This window comes from Mercenaria mercenaria, chromosome 8 (assembly GCF_021730395.1).
Source record: "Mercenaria mercenaria strain notata chromosome 8, MADL_Memer_1, whole genome shotgun sequence".
Taxonomy (NCBI): Eukaryota; Metazoa; Mollusca; class Bivalvia; order Venerida; family Veneridae; genus Mercenaria; species Mercenaria mercenaria.
The window spans coordinates 73,037,111-73,044,800 of NC_069368.1; positions in this window are offsets into that span (position 1 = coordinate 73,037,111).

A 7,690-nucleotide genomic window follows, 5' to 3' on the forward strand; every position below is an offset into this window, starting at 1 on the left:
TAAATAAAAACAAACGATTTTTATGGTGAAACAGCATTTTCTTTGCACATCTGTTTTACTGTTTGATTAAAATGCATGGTAATATTTTGAAAAAAAATATATACACACATCTTAGATTGTCTTCACATGATCCATTATGTATTAAATTACTCAACCTGGTTAAAACTGCAAACTCGGCACGGACAAAGCACGGGCAACTATTGGTGCATATATCATAAGGTCAAGTTCAAGTCTTGTAAAGGCATTTTAAACATTCAAACATAACAAAATGAGGTTCTAAAAGTTTCTCAGAACATGTATTGAATATTGTCAATTTAACACATTTAAACTGCGATAAATATTTATGAAATTCAGTCAAAGCACTTTTAACTTAATACGGAGACACAAATCGTGAATAGAGGACAATAACTCCGCAATTATCTGATTGACATGGGTTTTTTAACACAATACAATACATTCAATATCTTACCTATTTTGATGTGCTTCCGTGAATCATGAAACAAAATATCCAGTTGAATTTATAGATTTCTATCCACCTATACATCCGGATGATTTATGGATATTCATATTATCAGTCCCGTACATCATACATTGAATGGTAACACCGTACAGCTGTAGTTATTCGCAATGCACGGTTGTCCGAGTAAATGAAGTATGTATACAGAGAGTTCCGGCTGATAGTACGAAAAAGATTTTATTCCATATAAAAGAAATCCATTGAACAAGTCTACAATGTCCGAAATTTAATGAAAATTAAAAAGAAAACTTTCTACAACTTTAAGAATAACCGGCGTGGAATTACATACGCTAATCTAAACTGTCGTTTTATGTTAGAAAGGTTTTCCCTGGATTTTCTTTAAATAATAGACAGTGCCAATGAATATACATAATTCTAAGAAACTCAAACTCGGAGTGGTAATAGGATTTCAAATTTTCAAAATATATTGATTAGATTTGAATTTATCGTCAAGAAACGACATTGACAGGATAGTTTCCATTGTAACTTTGACCATAATGTTTTAAAATATGCAACTGAATGGATTACTAGTAATATACAATTTTCAGGATATCTCAATTCGCTTAAAGCAACATTTCCATGCAAAAGTTGCTAAAAATCTTATAAGATTCAAAATGATCCGAGTACCAAGGTTTTATCTGACCTGAAATTCCGAAAAAGCCATGTAATGTGTATTCGGTGGTTCAGACAGTAGAGTCTTGTCCCTTTTAAATTTATTGTATTAACATTAACAGGTCTTCTGAAATGAGATATTTGCGTCAATATCCGGCACGATCAAACTAAAAACATGTTGACTGCACTGGTAGCGAATTAAAATTAGAAGGTGACTACAAGTTTAAAGTGATAAAATGCAGCGAAAAGAAGTTTATAGTGTAAGTAACCCAATTTACAGTAACTGACTTTCCTCTAGAGTAAACTGACCTGTAAATTATGTTCCAGAGTTCCATCTTGAGATAATTAACCGATTTGGCATGTATGCGCATCTATTCGAGCTACTAATAATAAATAATGAGTATGTACATACAGAAGCATGAAAGGGACATGTACGGATTATTTTAATCAACTAGTGACCACGAGGTATAAAAAGAAGAAAAAAAACAATGCCCAAAATATAGTACAGTTATGTCATGACTTCGGAAAAAGAAAAAAATAACTTTTCTTAATTGTCTGGCCATGAGTGAATATAACACTTTTTGCACTTGTTCCCTCTAAGCTTCCGTATGTGAACTTGCTAAAGCACCCAGTGCATTCCACAGATAAGCGTAACGCCGAAATTTAAGCACGTGCCATTCGAAATTTACCTCAAATCATTTCTTTCCATCTGCCAAAGGTTATAAAAATATCAGGTACGATTTTAAGCCAATAATAGTTCATAGCAGCAAGATTTATAAACAATATATACATGTAGTTTTTAATATACATTTTAGCGTCGGTATTCTATTGTTTTTTCTTCTAAATTTAGGTTCAGTTAATACTAATTATTGATTTAATGTATCTGAGATATTCTCGTAAGTTTTACGTCAGAAATTTCGGAATAAATGAGGCCAATATTGCATAGATTTAAAGTTTTATAAATTTAAAAAAAAAAGAAAGTTTTTATAAGTCAACGTTAATTCAAAAATGTTTTTAAAAAGGAAGATCTTCTCACTACCTAGTTAAAATGATTTGTAATTTGAATCTGATCATCAAGTTACTCAAGAAGAAGCAGAACTATTTAGACGCAGACGTGCATCTTTGAGACATAATTTTCCCGTTAAGAATTAAGATAAAATGTTGTTGTTTTTTAATGTCTGACGAGGTTCTAATCATTTTCATGTCTGTTCACATTACATTATCAGACAACTTACGTAGCGCGCGACTTTTTTTCCTGATAATTCTGAGATGCACAGTGACGTCAGACCGTGTAGTTCCAGATATTACACTAGGTATGTTTCTCGTTACAAATCTAATAACCTATGATTATTTGTCACAACGAGGTGTATTTTTATGCATGTAATTAAACACTTTAAGCATATTTCCGCCATTGACAATCCTTTTCAGAATTTGTATTAATTGTCAACTTTTGATCTGATCATGCGTCATGTTGACCTACATCAAATGTGTATTATTATGATGATTGTATGAATAAACTTCTTCTATGTAAACTTTTTCTATGTAATCTCATTCTGCATGTATTTTCACAGTTAACTGCAGGAAGTGTCATTTCTTTATCTTTTGAGAGATGCATACACCAAATGACTTTATACTCTATTGTTTTATTCATTATTTCTGTAGAGTTTGATGATGTTGTTGTTGGTGTTTTTTTTTTGTCAAATTTTATAAATACCCTCTTTAATATGAAAGTATTAAAATATGGAGGATTTCTTTTTATTTCAATACAATTTCTAGAATACAATACAATTCAATAAATTCGATATTTCAACAATCTGAGCTAAAACTTTTATTTATTTCCGATATATCCTGGCTGCGCAAGCAAGATAGGCGAAGTGAGGTAAGAATCATTTTCTAATAAATTCCTGTTAGACATATCATTGTCGGTGCAAAGTTTTGATAATAGGTGTTATATTTATATCATTCCTGGGATAAAGTAGGTTTATCATATTTATACTTATGCTAAAATAATTTTAGCCAGGATAGCAAAATCAAAAGTTAGCATGTATTAAGCACTCAGTAAACATAAATAAGTGTCACTGACCAGTTGTAAAAGCTTTTAATAAATCGATTATTGGTCAAAATTTGATTACCCTCACCCTTCAAAATGTCATACTTTTTATTTTAAAAATGTTCTGAAATCGCAATTTTGAACCCTGATCCTGAGAATAATTGTGTATCTGGTGTCAAATTACCTGAAATTTTGCTACTTCAGAACGTGCGACATTTTTTAAGTTTCTTCAATGTGCTGTTTCAAACTTTCATTATGCATTAGTTAATGTTGTTGAATTAGACTTTAAATTGTAGTTATCCATGTATTTACAGCTAAGCATGTAATAAATACAAAATAAATAATAAATGATATAGAAGGGAAGCAACTTCCCATGAGCTTATTCTTAATAGTGTGGCTGTGATTCTGAATGACCTCCCTTTAACAGGAAAAAAATCTCGTGCTTTTCATTACTGATAAAGACAATGGTGTAATTTATTGTCAAAACTGCATATTAAATACGAGTCGTTCTATATGATTATTTTCTCACAGAAACTGAAAATGCGTGCAAAAGTGCAATGGCATTTTCACTTTTTTTCGCTGGGTATTCTGCATCATATTGTAATAAATGTGTTAACTACATGTTAAAGTCATGAAATACGATTTTTTTTTTGTTAACAACATTTGAAATATATTAGAGCACTTAGAACCGACTGGTACAAGTGAGAGAAAATACTCCCAGTAGTCAGTTTAATACAGTTTCTGGATAACCGTCCCGCATGTTTCTTGCTTCTTGTCCCTATGTTATTGAATAAATCGTCTTTAACTCATTAGTTTTATGCGTATGTTACTTATCTTTCCATGAACAAAATTTCGAAACATAAAACAGCCCGACAGACAACTGAATTTGTGTATGAAAGAAGTGGTATTTTAGTCAAGGCATTATAGCCTAAATAGATGGGTAACCTCAAACAAATTCCTTCACAATAATTATTTTAATTTTCATACACTATAATATCTGCACTAACAGTTTACAAAAGTCCTCAGAAATATTTGTGTCCAATCATGAAAAAATATATGTCTTTTATACCCTACTATTTTTCTGCAAGTCCCTCGATTTTTTTCTTCACGGAAGTCAAGAAGATAGATTGTATTATTTGTTTCAACTCTAAAACATGGACATCTTGAATACTGATAGAAAAAATGAAACAGTTTTATTAAAACAAATATTTATTGCTTCGAATACATACTAAACATGTAAATAATCACATTTTATGTGTATAAAGACCCGAACTGTACCCCACCCACTACATTATAAAGATAATCATATGAATAAACAGGTAGTTTCGATTTAGTAACAATGATGTGTATGTAGCATTATTTTTACAGTGTTACATTTATTCTTATTATATACAATTTTATTTTACAAAGAATTATGAGATCTTACAAATACATTTATCTGTGTAAAGTATCACTTAAACTAACAACCTCAGTAAATATCGAGATGGCACATTATCAAGCAGAACTTTTGTTTATAAGTAACAAGCAATTACTTACTGGAAAAATGAATATAAATAAAATGCTGCACATTACATGTGTTACATTTTTCTGGTATTAGTATTTTAACAATATGTTTTTTTTTCAAACACATGTAGTGCAATCATAGATTTATTCATATATGTGTTCATATTTACAATCACTTCATCAAATTTAATTAAACATACACTTCAGCCCTATTAGAGATATCTATCTTGAATATAAATAGTAAAACAATAAAACAGTTATGTCAAAATACATACTGTTTGCAAAACTGATACATACAATACATGCTAAATTCATAATAGCATGTGACTGAAGTCCTGATCTATACCCCACCCACTTTAATACATATCATGTAATATCTAGAATCCATATACAGTAAAACCTATGTTGAAGACCACCTGTAGATAAGACCACCTTAACAAAAACACTGATGCAATGCCAAACGGCACCAGTTTTTATTACCATGAGACCATTATTAATTGATATTTCACCTGTTAATAGAGACCACCAGTCAACTAAGGTAAGTTTTTGTTCTTCTGTAGTAACAATAATATGTTTGCACTGTTATCAAATTTCTACTGTTATTCCCATTATATGTACAATATCACTGTATAATAAATTGTGAGATCTTGGAAACTTATATACATCGGTGGAATTAGCTCTTCCGTGTGACTACAACATAATCGTTTGTTAATAATCCATAGTGATATGACAAAATACTTTGATTAGCAGAGTATTTTAAAAAGCAACAAGCATGTACTGACCAACTGAAACATAGTAATATAAATTATATGGTAATAATTATAACTCATTTCTAATTACGTTTTTAAATAACTATGATACAAAATAGCCTGCCTTCAAATGTAATGAAGTATACAACAGGCTTAGTAGATACATTTGCAGAGAATGTTATACTGACAAGTACTTTTCATGTTGACAAGTATCAACAAAGAAACATTTGAGACTGAGGGGCAAGCAAATATTATCATTAAGCTTCAGTATCCCTTCATGCACACAATTTAATTTTCCAGTTCATCTTCTACTGACTGAACATTGCTACAACCGATTCCATTGCATTCCCCACAGGCAGTAGAACAAGGCAGACCATGCTTACGACAAGTGCATCTTCGAGAGTCGCAATTTTGTTTGCAGTTGCATCTTATGATTTTCAAAAGTCTCTCTGGCGCAGCAGGAAAATCACATTTCAGTGGGGTAAGCCTGCCATCTTTTTCATACCAGCCCCATTCCCGTGGTTGTAGTATTCTTTCAAGCCATGTCTGAACTTGTAGGTACACCCTGTAGCTGTGATATTTGGCCGATCGAGAAGTTGGTGGTAAACTCTGTACTTGTACAACTGTTGTGCCTGTACTGACACGCTGAAAAAACTTTCTGTATCTTAGCCTATCTAAACCTTCAATTTTCTTGCCATTGAACAACGTACACATCATTTGCTCTCCTGCTCTTTCGACCTCTTCGTGAGTGGACTCTTTCAGAAATATCTTTGCATTTGCATGGAAATCTGTGTCGACCATGGCTTTTTTTAGAGCAATTCCTTTTGCTATTCCGTATATCCTCGATGTAGTGTCACAACCGCAGAATGCGTGGACGACAGGTAAAACACTGCATATGCCTTCAGTTAGTACATTCTTTGTCTAAGAAATATCCCAAATTTCCTTTTCTTTGAACCAGAGTCAGACTTAAAAAATATCTTTTCCCTGCCTTCTTCCGCGTGAAGACACAGTAAAACTAAAAGGTCTGTATCCTCACCGATAACCACCGTCGGTTTTTTCGTCTGATAATTCCACTGCTGTTTTCACTATCAAGAGATCAGCATCGTCTGCCGCATAGTGGACGTTACAATTGGTATGTAATAATTTTTCTACTAACATTTTGATGAAGTTCTGTTTGTTTTCTTTATTTGTCAAGATCGATTCCTTTTTGGTTTTACAAGTGTAACTCTCGCTGAAGGATATTTTTGCTCCTATTCTGCCTTTCGTCCTTCGTTCGTGTGTTGTGTCTTTTGTAGAAGGCCCATTTTCATACCCGTCAAATACAATATGTGCATTTTTATAGTTTGTTTCGACAAATCTACAATAATTACTACATATTGCTCCAAACGAGGTACCATATTCCCAAGGGATTCGTTGAAGTAGAGATCCGCCATCCAAAACAATATGACACACGGTCAAGGGTGGTATATATGTTGCATCACATTGTCCCAAGTCCCATATAGTGTTAGCGATTTGAGGCTTCTGTGCTTCTCTCATTAATTCTGAATTGTCAAAAAATGCTGATGGATTTGCTGACAACTCGTGCTATTTTGATTGTGAGCGTGATGAAAAATTAGACTGGGTATTTGCATGCACACTTTATGATTTCATGCTTTTTTATGAAATAGTAAGAGTATGGTGTCTGTAATTGTAGCTTAACTGAAAGGATACCTTAGAATACAGGCAACACCCATCATCAAAATAATGACAGTAATGTTAAGCGTGTGATATCAGAGCTTGTTAATGTTTACTTTACCATTTAAAGAATTTTAGTTGAAAAACAAATTTAAAGAAAAAACATCATCTATCGGTTACAAGCCTTTAATTAAATACAGTGGTTCGGCAATTTCCCTAGAGGCTATTTCATAGATTTGTTTTTGATACGCTGACTGGTCAAAAATGGCTACATGGGTATTATCATTTCCTATTGAGATGAATAGAATATCAAACATAGTAAAAGCAACTTTCGTCTTTAATAATAATTTGAAATAACTGATATTAAAAATGTTGCTTGTTTTGAAGGCATCCGCGGAGAGCAGGGGTGTCATTTAACCACCAAAGTGGCAGAAACCAGTGGACTCGATATAAAAATGTTGATATGTGCAAAATGAAGTGCATTGCAAAACTGTATGAGTGTTAGGATAGATAATCCAGCTAAACTATAACTAGAAGATATGAGGTTTTTGTCCTAGTCTGTGGGAAAATAAGGGGAAAACATTG